General features: G+C 45.8%; 1 protein-coding gene across 6 annotated transcripts in view; it reads left to right on the top strand.

The window, feature by feature from the left end:
* Positions 1-22,611, top strand: part of Cacna1c (calcium voltage-gated channel subunit alpha1 C) — a 623,916-nt gene that overhangs the window by 53,485 nt on the left and 547,820 nt on the right.

The following is a 22,611-nucleotide window of genomic DNA, read 5'->3' as shown; positions in this document are numbered from 1 at the left end:
AGCCTTGGGGTGCAAGGAGCCAGGTAGCCAGGCAACCTAAAGAAGCTGGATTTTTATATTCATTATTTATTTATTTGTGTAGGGGATGGAACACACACAGGACAGCATGTGAGTGGAGATCAGAAGGTAGTTTTCAGAAACTAGCTCTCTCTTTCCTTCATGTGGGCTCTGTGAATCAAACTCAGGCAATCAGGGTTAGCAGTAAGACCCTTTACCCACTGAGCCTTCTCACTGGCCCAAGCTTGCTGTCCTTGTAACTATCCTTGCTATTGCCTGAGCTCACAATGCTCATGTGTTCATCAATGAGTGTGGAAGACATTTGCAGCAACGCGGCATTATTTAACCAACCGTAGATGCGAAAGACACAAGTACTTCCGAGAACAGAGATGATGCTAAAATGCAGAGGCAGAGCAAGTGCTGAAATTTTGATTAGTTCTATCTTATATTCCTAAAGTAATTCGATTGATTTTGAGTTGGTACAATTTCATTTTTGTTCTGGCTCATAGAAGTTCTGAAGACTTAAGTCTTCTCTCGCAAGCTAGTGGAAGCCGGTGCCAATGCATCCCTGCTAGGAGAAGGGAGCTGGAAGCCAGGGAGTCGGCTAGGATCAAGCTGAAGGATAATAACCAGGACAGGATCAAGCATAGGCATTTCACACATCAGTGGCTGATGTTACATTGTTTGGGCGTTCTATATTAAGCGTGATTTGACTGATTAGAGGAGAAAATAGTTTAGTTGGATTGATTGGCAGAAAATTTAACTTAGTATGTGGTAAATCTGACTTTTAAAATATAGCACTAAGATTTATGTTGAAATAGACCTATCTTAGTAAAACAACAGAGATTTCTCCTCATCATAATGTTGGAGTATGCTAGCTATTTGTCTTGTTGCTGCAATGACAAAAACCAACAAGAAGCAGTGGAAAGAAGGAAGGAGGGAGGGAGGGAGGGAGGGAGGGACGGAGGGAGGGAGGGAGGGAGGGAAGGAAAGATTTATTTTGGCTTACGGTTAGAGGGAATACATTTCACCATGATGGGAAGGCACGGCATCAGGCGTGAAAGAGCGACTGGTCCCATTGCATCACTAGTCAGGGAGCAGAAAATGAACAGGAAGTGGGACCAAGATATAAAATGACAAGGTTCCCCCCCCCCCCCGTGACCCGTTTCTGGGGCTGGAAAGCAGAAGCCAAACGGTGTGACTCTCTAGTCACTGTGTGTGTCTTCCTGGTGGCGTGGGATGGAATGATTGATTGATGGTTGGGCACAGGAAAGGAAAAACAGAGGTCATGCTGGCTGGAGGTCAGAGAAATTAATTTGATTTTCTCACAGACTAGTGTATAGTACTCATGATGCACTAAAAATTATTTGATAGGAAATATGTACCTTAAATGTCTTTAAAATTTACCATGTAATGGAGTCTCTAAGATGTCAATGGTAGGGTGGTTTTATGTTTCTTTTTCTTTCAAAAAAAAAAAATCTTAAGGAAGCCTTGAAATTTGGAATCCCATTTGTTGATCTTAGAGTCATTGATGTTCTGTTCAGGAAAATTTCCCCTGTGCCTATGTATTTAAGGCTCTTCTCCACTTTCTCTTTTATTAGTTTCAGTGTATCTGGTTTTATGTGGAGGCCACTTGGACTTGAGCTTTGTACAAGGAGATAGGACAAAATGGCAGCCAACAGATTAGAAAAAGTTCTTTACTAAGCCTACATCTGTTAGATTGCTAATATCTAATATATACAAAGAACTCAAGAAGTTAGATTCCAGAGAACCAAACAACACTATTAAAAAATGGTACAGAGCTAAACAAAGAATTCTCAACTGAGGAATGCTGAATGGCTGAGAAGCACCTAAAGAAATGCTCAACTTCCTTAGTCATCAGGGAAATGCAAATCAAAACAACCCTGAGATTCCACCTCACACCAGTCAGAATGGCTAAAATCAAAAACTCAAGTGACAGCGGATGCTGGTGAGGATGTGGAGAAAGAGGAACACTCCTCCATTGTTGGTGGGAATGCAAGCTGGTACAACCGCTCTGGAAATCAGTCTGGAGGTTCCTCAGAAAATTGGACATAGTACTACCTGAGGATCCAGCTATACCACTCCTGGGCATACACCTAAAAGATGCTCTGTTGTGATTTGCCCTGAAGTTATCTGTATTTTGATGCTAATTCCACTGCCCCAAGGACAGCTGCCTAGTCAAGGACTCAACTCAGGTGACTTCAAAAGAACCACCTCTCCATTGAATTTGTAAAGTACAGGTGAGGGGCAGGTACAGGATAGAAGGAGGCCTGTCATTGGAGGAGAAGCAAGGATGGGTGGGAGAAAAGTTTGAAGGAAGAGGAGGAGACAGAGAGAAAGGAGAGACAGGAGGGACAGAGGGGCGGAGAAGCTGTGTCAGGACAAGATGGCAGGTGATGTTAAGATTCTGCTCTGTGTATTTACAGGTTGTTATTAATATTCCTAAGGGATGGATGGTACCGGGCTTTGTATGTTTAAGTGGGCAATTATATCTTACCAATTGGATCTAAGATTATTGTGTTGTGTGTTCTTTTATGTGAGGGTTTGAGTGTAGAAAAGTGTGCAGCTGGGATGTGCTTCCACCAAGATATCTATCAGATGTCTTGGGACATCAAGGTGCTAGACCTAGCGAGGTAAAAGACAACTACACTTTTTTATTTTTATATTTTTACAACAACAATGCTCCAACGTATAACAAGGATACATGCTCCACTATGTTCATGACAGCCTTTTTTTTAAATAGCCAGAAGCTGGAAACAACCCAGATGTCCTTCAACAAAGGAATAGACACAGAAAAATTGGTACATTTACACAATGGAGTACTACTCAGCTATTAAAAACAATGACTACATGAATTCTTAGGCAAATTAATGGAACTAGAAAATATGCTGAGTGAGGTAACCCAGTCACAAAAGAACACACAATGTTTTGCACTTGCCAATAAATGGATATTAGCTCAAAAGCTCAGAATACCTAAGAAACAATTCATAGACCACATGAAGCTCAAGAAGAAGGAAGACCAAAATGTGGATGCTCCAGTCCTTCTTAGAAGGGGGAACAAAATACAGAAGGAAGCACAGGGACAAAGAGAGGAGCAGGGACTGAAGGAAAGGCCATCCATAGACTGCCCCGCCTGGGGATCCATCCTATATCAGCCACCAAACCCAGTTACTATTGTTGATACCAAGAAGTGCTTGCTGAGAGGAGCCTGATATGAGTGCCTCCTGAGAGGCTCTGCCAGAGCCTTACTGATATAGATGAGGATGCTTGCAGCCAACCATTGGACTGAGCATGGGGAGAGCAATGGAAGAGTTAGAGAAAACTGAAGGAGCTGAAAGGGATTTGCAACCCCAAGGAAGAACAACCGTATCAACCAATCAGACCCCTCCTGAGCTCCCAGGGACTAAACCACTAACCAATGTATACACAAGGAAGGGCCCATGGCTCCAGTCACATATGTAACAGAGGATGGCATTGTCTGGAATCAATAGGAGGAGAGGCCTTTGGTCCTGTGAAGGCTTATTTCCCCAGTGTAGGGGAATGCCGTTGAGGTGGGTGGGAATGGGAGCATCCTCATAGAAGCAGGGGGAGGGGGATGTGGAGAAAGGAGATAACATTTAAAATGTAAATACATAAAATATCCAATAATAAATAAATAATTATAAAAAAAGAAAAAAAGATGGATTTCAAAAACAATAACAACAAAACATCAAAAAGAAAATAAGTCATACAACCTAAAAAGTAACTTAAAATATTTCTCTTTGTTGTGTGGGTATGACGTGTATGAATGCAGGTCTTCGTGTGCTTTGGCAGGGTGCACAGATCAGAGGACAACCTGGGGTGTCAGTCCTCCCACTGTTTCTGAGTCTCTTTGCAATGCAAGGTCTGTTTTCCAGGCCAGCTGGCCTGTGAGGCTCCAGGATTCTTCTGTCCCTACATCTCACCTCACCACAGGCTTTACAGGCAGACAGCACCTCAGACCGTGTGGATCTGGGGTATCTGAGCTCAGGCCCTCACATTTCTAGCCTGTGTTTGTTTGTACTCCTTACACTTTCTGCAGAAAGAAGCCACACCTTTGCACGGTTCTCTTCCTGTTGTTTACCAAGAAGCGTCCTGAGGCAAACATGGAGAGCAAGCTTCACAATAGCGTTGAACATAACATAAAGAGAGTAGGATTTTTTTCAGGGCTCCCTAAACCCCCCTCTCTCACACACTAAAAGACAAATAAAATACAAGACTAGGACCCCACCAGCAAATGCCCTTAGAATAACTCCATAAACCAGTTACCAACATTATCCAGATCTTTCAGCTGATACACCAATGAAACCCAGAGAGATTAAATGCCCAGGGTCACACGCCGTAGGTGCGGGCTGACGGGAGTGCCAGGGTTGTCTGTCTCTTCGCTACACCATAGTGCGGGCTTCTTCCTTAAAGAGTCTGCTAAGCAGACTAGGTTTCCTGAGGTGAGGGCGAGAGAGGAAGGTTTGAGCACCAGGCACAGGTGGACTGCCGTCGCACAGAGTACGACAGGGGAAGAAAACCTCAGGCTTCCTGAGACTGGGTTTATGCTTGGCTGTAGTGGGGTGGTTGAGCAGGAAAGGAGGGAAGACAGAAGGCTGATTTGGTGGAGGGCCACGGAAGGCATAAAATTAGTCACTGTAGCTACAGAATAGAAGCCCTGAAACTACACGGAATCTATGGAGTCTCGGGGTGGGGAAAAGCTTGAGAGCCATCTGCCTAATACATAAATTTGCTCTGCATATTGACAAGGTGGCGGCTCAGCCTCCTCGCATGTCCTTGGGAATGGAGAACTCATTAGCTTCTTTCCACAGATGGCACAACAGAAAATTCTTCCCTGTGTGGATCCTCGATTTGCCAGCTAGTAATTTCTACTCCGGCCAGGGATGGGTTCTTGGGTCACTCACAAGCTTTTTGCAGATCAGTTTCTGGGGTCAGATCACCCACGGAGACCTCGCTTACTGGTCACTGACAGGCTCCCAGGGCGTTTCTTCAAACTAGCCAAGGTAACAGCTGGTAAGGATGATTTTGTTTGCTTCAGGTCAGTGGCTTTGTATGCATTTATTTTTCAATGTCGATGATCAAAACTAAGGCCTGTGTGAAGGGCTATGCCTGAGCGACAGGCTCAGTCACTGCTTTTTCCACTTTTAAAAAAATTTAAGGTAGAATTTTAGCTAATGTGAGGGCTTTAAAACATGAAAAGATGAGACTTACCTTGAACTTACTCTGTAGCCCAGGATAGACCTTAAAAGTGTGTTTCTCCTGCCCCAGCCTCCTTTGCTGAGATTCTCCGCCTGTGCCACCCAGCGTGGCTTGTAGACATTTTCTGTGCACCATTTCTGTACCACAGTCATGCAAGTTGAGGATCAGAGCGCTCTGTGCCTTGCTCAGGGTCACTTGGAGACCCAGCCCTTGGAGCAGTCTGGGCTTGTATACACGCAGGTTTTGTGCTGATACAATATCATTCTCAAGACTAGGTAGTTCACAAAGAACGTAGATGTATTCTTAGTCTTGGAAGCCAAGAAGTCCAGCATTGTGGTTGCCATAGGCTTGGATGGGTGCAGTAAGGGCCATCACATCACGGAAGATACTGGGGCAGGAGAGTACAAAGCTGCTCTCTCTACAGCATCAATCACCGTGGCCTTAGTCCACCAGGGGATGTCACTTTCAAGACCTATGTGCTGCATGGGCACATTTAGAGGATTAACTTTCCCAATGCATCAAGTTTTGGGAACACATTCAGCTCATAGCGAGTACCTAAAAATAAAACATCCATGCTACCTAGCATAAAAAGAGAATGCTCTGGAAGGTAGGGGCTACCTAGCACTTGCAGCTGGTACAGTCCCCCTCTAAGAAAGATTTCATATTGGCTTCATACCCAGATACCCCAGTCTGGAAATGCTTAGTATATTTTGAACAGGGAGTCCTGAAGTTACATTTTGTATCGAGACTCAAAATTATTATCTGTTCTTGGTCTATTGTGGAAAAGGAGGAAGAAAGCGATCAAGCTGATGGATAGCCCCTCTGTTGGCAGTGCGCTGCGTCTAGTGTTCTGCAGGTTAATATATGTCTGAGTCATCTTTAAAACCCACGCCTCATTCCGTGGCTCCTGCTCCTACCACCAAGGGAATCCTGGGATGGGGGCTGCAAGGTTTTTCCTCCTTGTACCCTCAGTTCCAGGCCTGGGGACATGCTGAGTTATGGCAGGAAGACTTCCATGGCTTTTTTTTTTTTTTTTTTTGCCACTTTGTACTTCTTTAGCACGATGTCTCCTGTCAAATGAAATTTATGGACGCAGAATAGGAATTAGAGCTTAAGATCGTCTCAGGAGGGGCCTCTACCTGTTGAGGGAGTGATTCCTCATCGTCTCTCTTTCTCTCTCTCTCTCTCTCTCTCTCTCTCTCTCTCTCTCTCTCCTCCTCTTCTCTCTCTTCCCTCCCTCCCTCACCCCTCCTCTCTTCTCTCTTCCCCCACTCTCCCTTCTCTCTATCCTTTGTTTTTCTGTCTCTCTGACTCTCTCTCTCTCTCTCTCTCTCTCTCTCTCTCTCTCTCTCTCCTCTTCTCTCTCTTCCCTCCCTCCCTCTCTCCTCCCTCCTTTACTCCTTCTTTCCTCTCTCTCCTTCCTCCCTTCCTCCACTCCCCTCCTCTCTTTTTCTTTCCTTCCTCCTTCTCTCTCCCTCACTCCTTTTCTCTCTCCCTCGCTTGCCCCTTCTTTCTCTTCTCTTTTCCTTCCCTCCCTCCCTCACCCCTCCTCTCTTCTCTCTTCCCCCACTCTCCCTTCTGTCTATCCTTTGTTTTTCTGTCTCTCTGACTCTGTCTCTATCTCTCTGTCTCTGTCTCTCTCCTCTCTCTCCCTGCCTCCCTCCCTGCCTCCCTCCTCTCTATCTGGAGAATACCCTGCTTCTAGGCGTTCCTGTAGACTCAGTTTGGTCAGTCTACTCTGCAAGATCGCACACCCAGCCAGCCCTTCTTTGAAACCTAGTGCTTCTCACTACTCCTGCTTGCTAGGTGTCATCTTGACTCCAGATTCCTTCAGAGGGGCAGGTGGGTATTTGGGAGAGTACACTGGGAAGGGGCAGGAAACCTGGGTTTCTACCTGGCTGATCTTTCCAGAGTGGATGAAGGAGTTGAAGTAGGCAATGGCCAAGGCCTGCTCTTAGTACCCAGCACAATAGTTTGTGAGGCTTTGTGGTAGGGAATGGAAAGACGTTGAGTTTAGCTTTCCTTCTCTTGGCTCACAGTACACAGGCTCTCAATCAATCAGGGTGTAGTTGTTGAGGTCTTTTAACTTACTACATTGTGAGCACTATGTCAGAGTGATAAGTGGCCTGTCTAGGCATTGAGGCTCATTGTGAGGAAAGTGCACATGGCTGATCTCCCAGCTTTCACTTACCTGTGGAGCCATCTCTGTGCCAGGCAATTCCCACTCAGTCCAGGCATCTGTCCACGGCGCCCTTAGAAGGGGGAATAGACTCAGCTGCTGTAATAGTGAATCTGTCAGCAACTGCCTACCTGAGATAATCATCAAGAATGTTGGACTCACCATTTTGAGGTTCTAGTTTATGATCGATTGATCGCATATCACTTGATCCCATTGCTTTGTGTCAGTTTATCGTGGCTAGAGGATGTGGTAGAACATACTCTCATGGTGAGAAAGGAAAGTAAAGAGGAAAGGGTTAGGGTGCCACCAATGCTTTCAAGGTCATATTCTCAGTGACCTGAAAGTGATTCTTTACTCTCTTAAAGCATCTCTCATTGCCCAAAAGGGTTATGCTACAGAGCCAAGCCATAGCCTCTAACCTATGTTCCCTGCATGGTTTTTTTTTTTTTTTGTTCTGGGACTGTATCAAAAAGAGGGAGATCCACTTGATAGGAACAATTACCTCTTATTTAGATTCAGAAAGGAAAACGGATCATCAACCACATAGAAACTTGTTCCACAGTTCTCTGTTTCTTGCAGCATCTGGAGAAGCTGATTTAAGAGGTACCTCAGTGAAGCTGAGGTGGTGTCATCTGGTCCCCTTTCCTCTCCCAAGCCAACATGTGCTCAGCAAGTGTGTTAGTTAGGGTCCTTCACAGGATCAGACTGTGAAGTGTGTGTGTGTGTCTGTGTGTGTGTGTGTGTGTGTGTGTGTGTAAATGAGTGTGAGTGTGTGAGTGCATGTGAATGTGTGTGAGTGTGTGAGTATGTGTGTGTCTCTGTGTGTGTGTGAGTGTGTGTATTAGATTGGCTTACATAATTAAAAGCTGGATAATACATTACAGATACCATGTATTCTGGAGAGCCAAAGCATCTGTTAGCTTCTCAAACTAAGAAGCTAGAAGCTCCAAACAAGGGAGGCCAGTGGTGTCGTCCTGGTCTGAGGCTAATAGCTCAAGAGTTCCCTGAATAGTTGTTAGCATCAACCATGCGATGCTAGCTTTGTAGATATGAGGAACACAAGAATTACAGGATCATGGAATGTTCTACTTAGAAGGCCTGGGTGGTGGGGCTGGAAATGTCAGCAGGGTTAGAATGCTTGCAGGCAGCCCCCAAGACAGCAAACGTGTAAAGCAATGAGGGTGGGGCCTGCTTTACAGTTGGAGACTGTGGTGGTTTTAAGGAGAAATACCCATAGGCTTGGGTGTTTGAACACGTTGTCCCCAGCTGATAGTGCTGTCAGGCTATTGGATGTTTAGGACATGGGGCCTCGCTGGAGGAAGTACATCACTGGGAGCCAGCTTTGGGAGTTTATAGCCTTCCCCAGTCTCAGTTTGTTCTCTCTACGTTTTGACTACGATTGCAGATGCGAACTGTCAGCTTCCTTCTCTGACAGGCTGCTGTCAAGCTTCCCCTCCTGTTATGGACTCTCCCTCTGGAACCGTAAGCCAAATAATAATACTCTGTATTCCAATGATGGCTTTTGGTCGTGGTGTTTTAATCACAGCCACTATAAGTAACTGCAGGGAAATAGAGATGCTGAGAGCAAGGCGTGTGAGCTAAGGAGAACTATAGAGGCTGAGCAGAGTCAGGTCAGGAGTAGGGCATGTGGGCTGCAAGTGGCAAGGCCACAGGGTCAAGGATACTCAGTCCTTTGGGGCTGGTACAATGCCAACATGTGTCCTGGGTGGAGCTACAAGGTTTACTGCTTGCCCTGCTGGGTCTGGGTCTTGTGTTGGTCCAGTCTTCCCTTACTATTTTCTCATATTCATCTCTTTTGGTGTGGGAATGTTTCCTCAGTGTCACTGACTTGGCAGTATATGAACTGTTTTACGATTTTTTTAAAAAAAGAGACTTGTAGCTAAGAGTTTGCTCTGAGTCTCAAGATGTTTTGGATTTGGACTTTTGAACACTACTGACTGGTCATGCCATGCAGAATTATGACTCGGCCATTGTCTTTCCTTGGAGGACGAAGGATGGCGTAAGGAGCTGTGTCCAGGTGTTGAGTTGTCAAAGGATGGGTTTACAAAGGTTGATCTTGGCTGCCAACTTCACTGGACTGAGAAGAGTTTAGGCAATTAGAACAGCACTCCTCCAGGTGTTCCTTTGAGGGCGTTTCCAGAGAGGACTAACTGGAGGAGACTGGTTGCGTCCCACAGGCAGGGTCTCCTATGAGGCACAAGGAAGAAGCCTGGGAGTCCAGGCGTTCTGTCTTTGGTTCCTGACCACCATACAGTGACCAGTCCCCTCTGCCCATGCTTTGCTTCCGTGGTGCTTGGCCTCACCTTAGAGCCAAAGTGACGGGGCTAGAGGACCACGGGCTAAAGCCTCCGAGACCCTAAAGTAGAATAAATGTTTCTTCCTTTCAACTTGTTTCCTCAGGTGCTTGTCACAGTAAAGGAAAGTTTCACCCACCCAGGAAGTGTCACAGACGCTGTGCACATGAATATGGGGGCAATGATCCCACACTCCTTGCCACCTGCCCAATGGAGCAGTAGAACCTCCTGTTGGAACCAGTCAGCTCTTGGCCTCCCTAAGTACTTCTTCTGTTTTGCCTTTTGCCTTCAAAGCTCCAAATGTTGAGCTTTCCCATTTTCCTTTCCTGCGCTTCATCTTTCTGGAATGTTATTCCAGCATGTGACATATGACTCAGAGGCTTTTCTCTCTCTGACCCTCCAGTGGTCTCCTCCTGGGGAAGCTTGTCTGCAAACATCTCTGAAGTGTGATGCCTCCTGTTGACTCCTTGTCTCTGTTGCCCAACACTGAACTGTGTTTTTGCCTCTGTTCAGGTTATAAACTTCTGACTTTTTGACCTATGCCTTTATCAGTCATCTTTGCTGTGTGAGGCACTGTCCTGTGGGCAGAACACACTTTCACTTCCTGGCCAGGAGAAGGGAGAAGAGGCAGACATGGGAAACAATAGGGAGGAAGTGTGCTTTTCTCATGACTGCAGATGCACAATCTTTCCAAGGGTTAAATCAACTGCTTGGGAAGGCAGGGAAACCTCACAGAGGGTCTAGCTTTCCCCTTGGCCTGCAAGACAACAGAGACAGTGGGAGCAGTTGCTGTCTGCAGGGGTGCAGGGGTACGAAGGGTAGCCATCCAACAGTCTGACCAAGGAGGGAGATGGTGGAGTATCAGCATTGGTGTCGGGAAGAGGATGAACAGGTCAGATTGGAAAGCGGGTTGGTAAAAACGAGGCTTGGATAAAGCTTCAGATTGTCCTCTGGGTAGCAGGGAGCTTCCAGGATCTTCCAAGGGCTCCCCTATTGTTTTAGAAGGTTGATATTAGATTTGGAGTGATGGAAATTGGGAGCTGATCATGGAGACGGGTTGTTAGACACAATTCCTGTCAGAGGTCGGCAGCATCCAAGGATGAGAGCTGAGGAGGGAACTTGAATGAGTAGCAGCCACAGATACCACCAAGGCTGTATCTCACTTGGTATGATCAGGCTCTGACTGATCTTTAAATACTGCATATAAATATATGTATACTTTGGTAAACATTTTGATTTTCATGCAAGCCTCTCAACGTAGGTGACTATTCCTTTACAGGCTGCTTATTCAGACATCCACGAGAGTTCACTGTGGGAGTTGCAAGCTTGTGCAGTGCCGGTCAGTCTACTTGGTGGGCAGTCGCTCCTTACCAGTGTGCGGGGGATATTTTGGGGTTGTGGAAAAACACAGTCAAAACGCACATTCTGCCATGTTTTAAAAGAACAAGCCCTGCCAAGGATGATCTTCTTTCGGGTTAAAAGAATGTCTTTCCAATAGTTTCTTGTCATTTCTCCAAGGAAGGCACGGTAGTGTTTCATTAAGTCCAATCCGTTATCTGTGTTGTTTATTGCTATTTGTGGGCCAGCAATATAAACAATGGGGGTAGGTCACAAGGAGAAGGACAATGCTTCCTGCTGTAGTCTTCTTGGAGTGAAAAAGTGTTATTCTCTTTGCATGGTACACCCCCCAAAGGGCAGACAAGGGGGGCTTGGAAGAATGTCTTTTCCTTCTTGTCTGGTATTGCCCAGACCACATAGCTGTTTTTTGGTTAATTGATTCAGATGCTGCCTTGTCTTTCTTCTGTCTTGTTTCTGTCTGCCTTTTTCTCTCTCCCTCCCTCCACATGGTTAGCTGTTTTGCTTTAGTTCCTAACTGCTTAACAGTCTCTCTACTGATCCTCTCAGCTTCCAGATACCGAAAATAAATTTTCTTTATGTTAAGGCTGCTATTAATATACTCCTGTTTGTCTTTGCCTGACTTATGAGTATCCCTCTGCCCAGAGCATTGCCACATGGCAATTGCATAACCTTCTCCAGCACTGTGGTAACTTCATGGTAGAAACGCCTGTGGAGCAAGAGGAGAGAACAGGGCAGGCTTGAACGAGTGGACATTGAAAACAGAGACTGTTCTCTCTAGAGACATGGAACAAACTAACTTGTCCCATGATCCTGATACTCTTCATCCAAGTTATACCATTAGGCATATTTAATTATCATGGAGACCATGTGAGGCACCAGCATAAGTTTTGTGAAGCATCCTTTGGTACTGTCTTGGTGGGTGCAAATGTGTTTACGATGCACAAGCTAGTGTATTAACTTTAGAGATAGGGAAAATGAATAGCCTGTCTCCAAACAAGGCCCAAGTGGGCCTGTAACCTGAGCAGGTAAGAGGGGTGACGAGGCTGGGAAGGTTTGGATATTAAACATTGCTCCTTGTCCTCAGAGGGTACCTGTGCATTTTATCTAGGACCTCAACTCAAGCTACTTAAATCTACCAATCTGTCAAGTTTCTATGGGCGAAGAAATTGGACACTGTTGATCTTTCCGTTGTTAAAGGATGCCACAGAAGCAGCATTGGAATTTAAGGTTCTATTTTTAAAAGAATTCTCAGAGTATCTGACTCAACAGTCAAGTTTTTACAACTGTGCTCCAGAGTTACAGGGAATCCAGGACAGTGACTTAGGAAGCTGTCCACCAGGGTGGAAATCTTGCATCCTACCTCCTCCAAAAACAAAAACGAAAACAAAAACAAAAACAAAAAAACCCCAAACTACTTTATTGAAAAAACATTCTGTGTGATATATTTTGGTCATATTTTCCTCTCCCCCAATTCCTCCTAGACCCTCCCCACCTCTCCACCACCAACTTATTGTTCTTTTTTCACACTTTCTCTCAAAACAAATGGCAAAAAAGAAACAAAAATAATATCACGAAAACAAAAATCAAAACAAACAAAACATAAGCCCAACCAAAAAATATGCCCAAACAAAACATATGAAATAAGAAGCCCACAAAGATACGTTGAGGTCAATTCATGTTGGCCAACTACTCATAGGCATGGGGCTTGCTCTGAAGTGTGGTTGACATAGCAGTCAGACTCCAGTCTGACTGTCCCATTGCCAGCAGGTATCAGTTGTACCAATTATAGATAGCTTCTTGGCTAGGGAGGGAGTTCAGTGTTTGCTTCTCCCTTTTAGTCCTGGGATTCCATCTGGCTTGAACCCTTTTGGTCTTGTGCATGCTGCCACAGTCTCTGTGAGTTCCCATACACATCAGTCCGGCTGTATCTGGAAGACCGTTTCTTAGCAGTCATCCATCATCTCTGGCTCTTTAGATCTTTCTCCCTCCCCTTATGCGTGATTCCTGAGTCTCAAGAGGAGAGTTTTGCAGGGCAGTGGACCGTACCAGGAAACTTGGTAAGGTTGAATGGGTTCAGAAACCCCAGTACCCCACTGAGGATGGTAGGAGTTTCCCTATTCCCAACCAGATTCCTGACCTGGGACACATGACCTCAACTCCACATATAAGAAGGTGACCACCAGTTGCTCAGCACAGAACACAAGATTCTTCCACACTAATGAGGTTTCTAAATAGGCCCGGAGGGTTTAGCCAATGAGCTTCCCCTTCCTGGACATTCCTTCCTGCAAAAGGTATTTAATCTTTAGCCCACCCTGAGGAAGTGGTGTGCACCCATTTTCCAGGATAAACAGTCAAAAAGAAGTATGGATAAGTCAGGACTGTCTGTTTCATCAAGAAACACTGTGGGAGGGGTTGGGGATTTAGCTCAGCGGTAGAGCACTTGCCTAGCAAGCGCAAGGCCCTGGGTTCGGTCCCCAGCTCCGAAAAAAAGAAAAAAAAAAAAGAAACACTGTGGGAAGCATGGAGGTGTCTATAGAGCCATGCTGCCTGTCTCCAGCAGAAGGTGCATCCGGGTTCTGGTCATTTACACCCCGAGCTAAGTCAGAGTCTCCCACTCCCTTCAGCCCCTCCCCACCTCATCACAGGGCCTCGGGCCCCCTCGGTTCTCTACTCCTCCTCATGATTTCCAGTTGTGTCTGGATGCCTCGGAGTCAGGGAGCCCCAGCTTCGGTCTCAGACTGCGTTGTTCCTCCCCCAGGCGGCATTTCCCCACCCCCGTGAGGTGTATTGACACTTCCCACAAGCCCAACACCCATTGTTGATGTTGGCATAGGGTAAATGCAGTCTAGCATCTTGTGGTTCATCTGTCAGTAGAGTTCCTACAGCTGGGGCAGCCAGGTAGAATGCAGAACCACACGTTTTGATGAAGACATCCCATTGAAGACGGAGCGCTCCAAAGTCTTCTGCTCTCTGAACACTGTCCAGTTCTGGATCTCTGTGCTAATTCCCATCTACTGCAAGAAGAAACCTCTTTGATGGAAGCAGTCTCCTCTACTTGGAGTCAAAACGGTGATGCACCCCATCCTTTCTGTGGCTTTGTGTTGGGTTTTGGCTATGCTCTGTTATTCTTCATTGTGTGCCGCTTCTCCTCGAAGAGCCTGGCACAGTGTTGCACAACTTTAATCCTCGCACTCAGAGCAAGGAAGATCTCTGTGGTTTGTGGCCAGCCCTATGTACACAGAGCTACAGGACAGCTAGGGCTACACAGCCCATGCATAAAATAATGATAATAAAATAAAAAAAACCTACCAAAAACCCAATAACAGCATCATCAACAACAAAACCTTGGTTTTTATTGGATTCTGTTGTCATGTTTCTGGCGCCTCTTCCTCCCCAACTTCAAGCTTGATAAGACAGTAATATTGATAGGACTCCAGGTTCTATCACAAACCTGTCCACAGTACCTCAGGTCAGTCACCTATTGATTCCAAGAGTCTACTTACAAATGTCTGTGTCTATATCCTGAGAAAGAAGGAATACCGGGGCTGGAAGACTTTCTGCCAAAAGATACTTGGTTTTGTGCAGAGCTTATATGGTGGTAGAATGTTTTGAGAATGTTGAAGAATCTCCTTTGTTAGTGGGGAGAATCTTTGAAACTAAGATGGGTGCCTGACCAGGAGAGGACATATTTAAAAATGGTAACGTTGGAGTCTGAATCAGGCCCAACAATTCTCTTGTAGCTTGTCTATAACACTGTGGAATCCCAGCATTCTTCCTAAGAATCAGCTGCACTCAATTTCTTCACGCCTATATTTGTTAAAGAAATATTGTCAAGACAGAACCTTTGCAGCCTTGTGTGTGTGTGTGTGTGTGTGTGTGTGTGTGTGTGTGTGTGTGTGTGTGTGTTTAAATTTTTCTTTCTCTCATAAACCAAACACTTCATGGATAGTTTTGCCAACAGCACACTTCTAAGCCACACTTATCAGATGTGTTGATTTCCTGACCCTCACAAGGAAGCTATGATTCCTGGTTTTCCCCATGGTCCCCGTGTGTGGCCTGCTGGGTTATAGTTGGCCTACATACAGAGCCTGTGTCCTGGATATGTGGCTCTAGTGAAGGGTGTCTGTCTTGCTGGTGGGTTTCTTTGTACTCAGCTTTCTAGAGTGCAGACACAGGCCCCATTAGGGCAGTGTTGCCTAGAAGGGGCCAAGGCCTTAACTAGGCACCTAATGACCAGAGATATGTGGTCATTATCCACAGGGCTGAAGTGTTGACCAATGCTATGGGTCTGGTCTTGTACTCAGGTAACCTCACCGAGGCAGAAACAATCAAGCATGTAGAGACCGGGGAAGGCAATGAAAGCTGGAGAGCCAGCAGCAGCATGGGGACTCTAAAACCCTGACAAGGCAAGGGTAAAGGTCACCTTTATCCTCTCTTCCTGGATTTTATCTTTTGTTCTTTGTGTTTGAGGGAATCTATGCTCCCCAGACACAGCCCGTCTCTGAGGAAGGACAACAGTGGCCTAGACCTTCCCAGAGCATACCCAATGTGAGTTGCTCCTGAGATAATGCTTCTGAGCTGTGACAAAAGGACACAGAGCCCTGCTGTTTATCTACCCATGACCATCTCTGAGTCTTCCCAGCCAGAAAGATGATGAAAATGCTCCTAACAACAGGGTGCCTAATTCCCTCCAGGGAAGACTTCCTTATGACCGCATTACAGTCTCAGGGAGTCCAGAGTCATTTATGCCTGTGAAATGGTGGCCCCGGTTCTGATAGTGAATCAGTAGATTTCAGTATATAGATTTCAATAGCTCGCTGGCTTCTTTTAGAGACTTCTGATTTCCAAGTTTTTGTAAAGAGTTCTCCAGATTCCGCATAGTCTTTTTCAAGATGCTTGGAGAATCCCAGCTTCTGCAGGAACAGCTGTTTTACAGGAGTGTGAGAGCAGCAGGAGCTGTTTCTGTTCAACCCACCTATGAACATGTGATGATCATCTTTGCCTCATCTCCATATAGGGACAAAAATGTAGTATACGCTGTGTGTGTGTCAGGGGTGGGGTGTCATGCATGTAGTGTGCGTGGTACATGTGTGCAAAACAACACACACATATGCTTGTGTGGTATGTGTGTGCTTTGCATCCAGTATTTGTGTGTGACATGTATATGTGTTATCTTTATATGCACATGGTATGCATGGCATGTAATGTGTATTTGTGTGGTAGACATGTTATATGTATATGTATGGCATGTGAGTTCTGTGTACAGAATGTGAGGTAAGTAGGTTGCACGGATGTGTAGCATGTAAGGTATATGGTGTGTGCATATGTGGCATGTGTTGGTATAGTATGAGTGTGTGTCCTTGTGTGTATCTATGTGTGATTTGGAATGAGTGACGTGACCACACATTCTCACCTCAAACTCCTCATGCTGCCAAGCTAAGCAGGGCTGACCCAGGTGATCTTGGTAGGAACTGCCAGCTTGGGTCCCAGTAACTGGAGACGGGGACATGTTCTGGGTGCAACCTAGGGAAAGCTCTTCAGTCCTAAGTACCCTCCGTCTCTGCTAGGGTTATTTGCCCTTTAGACTTTGCACACGTGCATACAGCAGCATGATGTGTAGCCTCAGTGTCAAAGACAAGCACTTGCCTGACTAGTAATTTCCCCTGCCTCCTACTGCTTTCCGAGTGACCCAGGGAGTCTGGCATAGCAGTCCCGGAGGCTCGTCTGCATGCTTAAAGATGTGCATGTTAAGAATGGCCTCTTTTGCTCTTAAGAGAAAGATTTGAAGATGACATTAGCATCTGCTCTTGCTCCCATTGCCCCTCACTGTCGCTGGAGTTGGAGTGAGGACAGCCGATGTTTCAGAGTGACTGACAGGTGTAAAAGCTGGCTGGAAGCAGAAATGCTGTCAGGAGACTGTGTTTGTGGGTGCTCAGACGTGAATTAAACCAATCCATTACACTTGTTTGGTGTTCATCGGGGCTGCAGCATTTTAATGCAGAACCCGGGACACAGCTCAGTAGTGTTTATTAGTGACCTTGTCGTGTCCTCTGAGTTATGAACGAGCAGCGCAGAACACCGGGGGCTGGTGTAAATAACTGTGCCACAGTTTCTCCCTGTTCCGTATCCCTGAGGTGATGCTGCCATCTCGGGCCTGGATTTTGAAGTAGAAGATGTGAATGTGCTTTTCATATCGGAAATATTTATAGAATTCGGTCTGATTGAACAATTTCTAAAGCCCCTGTGTTGGAAATAATACAAGTCAGGAAGGGAGAATCTCTCATTCTATAAAGTACACCCACAAGGGCTTAGATCTCTTTGGGGTGCTTTTGGTGAAAAACTAAGGTTTACCAGTCTGATGGCTGATTTTCTTTTCTTTCTATTTTTAATTGTGTGCACGCATGTGTGTGTGCATGTGCGTGTGCATGTGTGTGTGCGTGTGTGTGTGTATGTGCATGCACGTGTGGGTAATATATATACATATGTGTGTATTAAGATACATGTGTATATGAAGGTCAGAGGTTGACATCGGGTTTCTTCCTGGATCGCTCTCTGCGGTGTTTTTGAGACAGAGTCTCCTGCTGACCCCAGAAGATTCCTGATTGGCTAGACTGGCTGCCCAGTGATCTCTGGGGATGCGCACATTTCTGCCTCCTGGTGCTATAATTACAGACCCAAACCACCATCCCCAGCTTCTCTGTGGGTGTGTAGGGATCTACCTCAAGGTGCATGTGCTGCTGCAGCAGCAGGCACGTTGCCAGCAGAGCCATATTCCCAGCCTCAACGAGCCGGTTTTAAACCGCAGGTGTGGGTGACAGCGTCTGAAAACTCCACGGCACTGGTCAGGAGTCTTCGTCTGGCATGGTAATGCGCCCACATGCTCTTGGAGGGAGTTATCTGTTGTGGTTGGGCTCCCCAGCCTCCACTGAAAGAGAACCCCGAGGGATGTGTGAGCAGGACCTCCCGGAGCGGGCTCAGCCTGTTTCCAGCTGGATGGACGTTGCATAATGATGGAACTGAGTCAGGGACAGGCTTCACAGCTTTCCTAAACCAACATATCCTGTAAGTGACAAAGCTAAGGTTCACACCCAAGGCTATGCTCCTTCTCTGTCTCCCTAGATCTGGAAGAGAAAGAACACTTTCTGTGTGTGATGCCAGAGAGCCAATGAAAACCACAGGAAAAACTTGCAAGGAGCAGACAATTCATAGGCTGCTGCCAACATCTAAAGGTGGAAAGGCCAGGAATGGGAACAAGATGAGGGCAGCAGAGAAAACTGACATACCATATTATAGTATACTGTATTATACAGTGTATGTGCGTACTATATCATACAGTATATGTGTGTGGTGTATTGTATAGTATATGTGTGTGCTGTATTGTACAGTATATGTGAATACTGCATTGTATAGTGTATGTGTGTGCTGTATCATACAGTATATGTTCATACTGTATCATACAGTATATGCGCATACTGTATCATATATATGTGCATATTGCATCATGTAGTATATGCGTGTGCTGTATTGTACAGTATATGTGTGTGCTGTATCGTATAGCATATGTGCATACTGTATTGTATAGTGTATGTGCATACTGTATTGTACAGTATATATGTGTGCTGTATTGTATAGTATATGTGTGTGCTATATCACACAGTATATGTACATACTGTATCACATAGTATATGTGCATACTGTATCGTATAGTATATGTGCACACTGTATTGTACAGTGTATATGCATACTGTATCGTATGGTATATGTGCATATCGTATAGTATGTATGCATACTGTAATGACCCTCCCTTTTCCATTTCTTCAAAGTAAACCCCAAACACACAAGCACTGTGGAGTCAGTGTGGTTTGCTGGACCAGCCTCTGATTAGTTGGAAATAATGTTTCCTAGCTTTATTCAAGTCCATAGCCTTGCGTTCACTCATCTATCTACCCACTTAACAAATATTGTCCCAAGTGCTTCCTGTGTGTCAGGTTCTGGATGTGCAATGTTTGATGACAGCCCCTGTCCTCAAAGAATCCATGGGTGTCGCTAGGATATAGTGCAGTGGTAGAGTGCTTGCCTAGCATGGACCAGATCCTGGATTCCATCCTGAGTGTGGTTGGGATCAGGGGAGGAAGTTTTGAATGTAAAAGCAGAGATTCCTGTAAACAGAAGTTTTAAATTCCATGTATAAAAATTTGCAAGGTATAGGATGTAACAAACTTAACCCAACTTTAAGGGAAAGGAGAAGATTTAGGAAGTAGCAAAAGAGCATAGGAGAGGGGTTGGGGATTTAGCTCAGTGGTAGAGCGATTCCCTAGCAAGCACAAGGCCCTGGGTTCGGTCCCCAGCTCCGAAAAAAAGAAAAAAAAAAGAGCATAGGAGATATCCTAGAAGGTAGAAGTGAGATCATCATGCTAAGGGAAATAAGCCCCACTCAGACAAATAGCATGCTTGTCATATGTGAAAACACATATTTAAACACACATATATACATATGCACACATGCATATGACATGAAAGCACAACGGACTTTGTGGGAATTTGAAACTGTGAGGAGGAAGGAAAGGCCCTCAGATATTTTATTTAGATAGGATGTGAAAGTGAAGGGATGCCGATGTCAGTTGAGAGAACTGGAGGAGTGACAGAGGACAGAAGGCCAATATGAGCAGGGTACAATGCTGTATGTGAGTGAAAATGTCATAATGAAACTCATTAATTTGTATGCTAACCAGAGGAGGAAGCATGGTCCTCTCGGTGAGTGCTCCCCCTGCTGGTGGATGGCGGCCTACTTGCCCCAGGGGCACCGTGTTCCTCTGCCCAGTCTAGGATGCTGGTGGCAGTCCCTTGTTGCTCTAGTGTCCAACTTTAAAGTCCTGGGAATGGGCTGTCTCTCTGAAATTTTCACTTGGCCAGAGATATTCTGAAGAGAAGAGAAGAGAAGAGAAGAGAAGAGAAGAGAAGAGAAGAGAAGAGAAGAGAGAGAGAAAGAGAGAGAGGGGAGAGAGAGAGAGAGAGAGAGAAGCTGTTTTTGACTCCTACTTTGTGCTAAGCTTTGTCATTGAACACTGAAGCAGGATACTATGTTTAGTAGAGTCCTTCAATCTGCACACAGTAGCTGCAGTGTGTTGTCATACACTAGGGGTTGGGAAGCAAGAGGTCTCTGGCTGGTGAGAAGTAGACATTTACCTCCAATTCCTTTCGCTCTATCCGAAGTGCCAGCACAGAGTCTCCCATTGTGGGTACCTTCTGATTTCAGCCAAATAGAGCCCCGTGGCCTCCTTCCTTCTCACCAGAATGGACTCATCTGAGTTCTAGTGGGGACACAACCAGATTTAACCTGGGATCCCCATAGCACATGTGTCTACACCGGTGTGATTATAGAAGCCAGAATTCGGCAGGTGAGCAAATTGGCTTCTTGTTTTCCTGGCTCCAAGGCAGGACTGTACTTAAATCATCTCAGACAGATGGTTAACTGTCCTATTTTAACAGGTCTCTGGGGAGGAAGATTTCAAAATTCCCTATGGCTGTCTGTTCTAGTATTTAATCATCTTTATTGCCAGTGAGTTCTTCATCCCCATTCTAAATCTCCTTGGCTGTGATTTAAGCCTTTTTTTGCCTTGGAGAGGGGGACACTATGGAACTTAGGCTTTAGGGGAAGAGGCAGATTCTGGTTTTAATTTGGCCACCCCAGGAATCATTTATTTGAACATCCGCTGGAGTTTGCTTTCTTTGTTGGTAAACAGGAAGGAGTTAGGATGGGTCTCAAGGACTCTTCTAGCTTCAAAAGCTGTGAGTTCTCAATTTAAAGTGCTGCCCTGTGGTTGCGTGCAATCAACCATGTTGCGGAAGCAGCAGTGCTCGGCTATGTAGAGAGCTTGTAGCTGAACTTCGAAGCAATGACCTGTAGTCTTGGTTCCTGACGCCTCTCACCTGTGGAGACAGCAGAGCTGCAGAGGGGAATCGACAGTGAGGGACATGGCATTCTACTCTGGACCCCTCAGAAGTCTTGTCGCAGTTAGCTGGTTGGTAGGATAAGGGATGGCATGTTTCAGAGGTGCCGCCCCACCTCCAGCTCCAGAGGACATAGGAATAGCTGGTTAGATTTTCGTCCTCTCTGCCTCCCGACCTTTGAAGTGCTGGAGGAGAGCGACGCCATCAATCATTATCAGGCAATCCTTTGGTGGCCCGTTGGCTCCAACCCAGAAGAAGGAAGCAGGCCACAGAGGCATTTATGTTGTCCACAGACAGCAGGGATTAGTACAGCAGGAGTCCAGGTGCCACCGGGAGGCAGTCATGCTAGGGAAAGGCTCTCTCAGGAAGCAAGAGGGTGTTCAAGACAGTTAACCCCTTTCCCGCTAATTCTAAAAATTCTGGTCTGTGTGTCCTGAGAGCCAGGGCTTGATGCACACAGCATTTGTAGCTTTGTTTGCGAGCATGGCGCTCGTTCACCCTGGGCAGAGTTCTATCAGCGGAAGGGCCAGAAGCCCTGGGCTGTGCTATAGGCAGGTACAGGTCTGCCAATGTCCCAAATCGTCAGGAGATACTCTAATCTGTCAGCTGTGGTATAGTCTTACCTCCTCAAGCTCCTTAACAGGAGAGAGGAGAAAGACCTTCTTGTTGAGGAGGCTAGCAAGGAATGTTAATCTCTTGCACAGGGCAACGTGAGGGAGTAGGATTCTACTGCCCGGGCCTGCTATTTGTGTGGTATTTCAGAGTTAGCTGGAGGTTATAGTACCTCTGACCCAACCCAGTCCTGAAATTGTTTGTTCAAAACATGGCATTGGGTTACACCGAAATGGCCTTGGGCCTCTGGAGGTGTAATGAGGGAAAGGATTGATTCTGATACAGATACGGCTCTCCCGAGAAGGGGCGGGATCCTCGCTTTGTGTAGGGGTGCAATATGGAACTCTTCTTACCAAAGTGCCCACAGAGAAGGATCCCTTTAGTGCCAGCCTGTGCCCCATTAGGTCAATGGCACAGAGTGGAGATGCTTGAATTTGTGTTGTCTCTAAACAGTTTTTCTTGTCCCCAGGACTGCGTGATGGGCAGGACATTGTTTTATTTTTGCTTTATTGAAAAATAGTTTTTTCCATATAATACATTGTGATGATGACTTTCCTTCCCTGACCCCCTCTCAGTTTCTCCCCAGCTCCCCTCCCGTCCAGATCCACATTCTTTTCCTGACAGAACGATTCATAATTTCAGAGGGTTCTCAGGACAGATGGGCTTGGTTCTGTCTGCTTGGACAGAACATTCCCGTAGCAGGACTGTGTGGTGGAGGCTACTGTTCACTTTTAAATGGTACTTTAAAATTCTTGTGTGTGTGTGTGTGTGTGTGTGTGTGTGTGTGTGTGTGTGTGTGCATGTGCATGCACACATGCATGTGTTTGTAGGTTGTAAGTCAGAGAGCAATTTAAAAGGCTTAGTTCTTCTACTGTGCGAATCCTAAGGACAGAATTCATGACCTCAGGCCTGGAAACGAGTTCCTTTACCTACTAAGATATATGCCTCGCCTTGTTA

Source organism: Rattus norvegicus, chromosome 4 (genome assembly GCF_021556685.1).
Source record: "Rattus norvegicus strain SHRSP/BbbUtx chromosome 4, alternate assembly SHRSP_T2T, whole genome shotgun sequence".
Classification (NCBI taxonomy): domain Eukaryota; kingdom Metazoa; phylum Chordata; class Mammalia; order Rodentia; family Muridae; genus Rattus; species Rattus norvegicus.
This window is presented reverse-complemented; position numbering and strand designations above follow the sequence as displayed.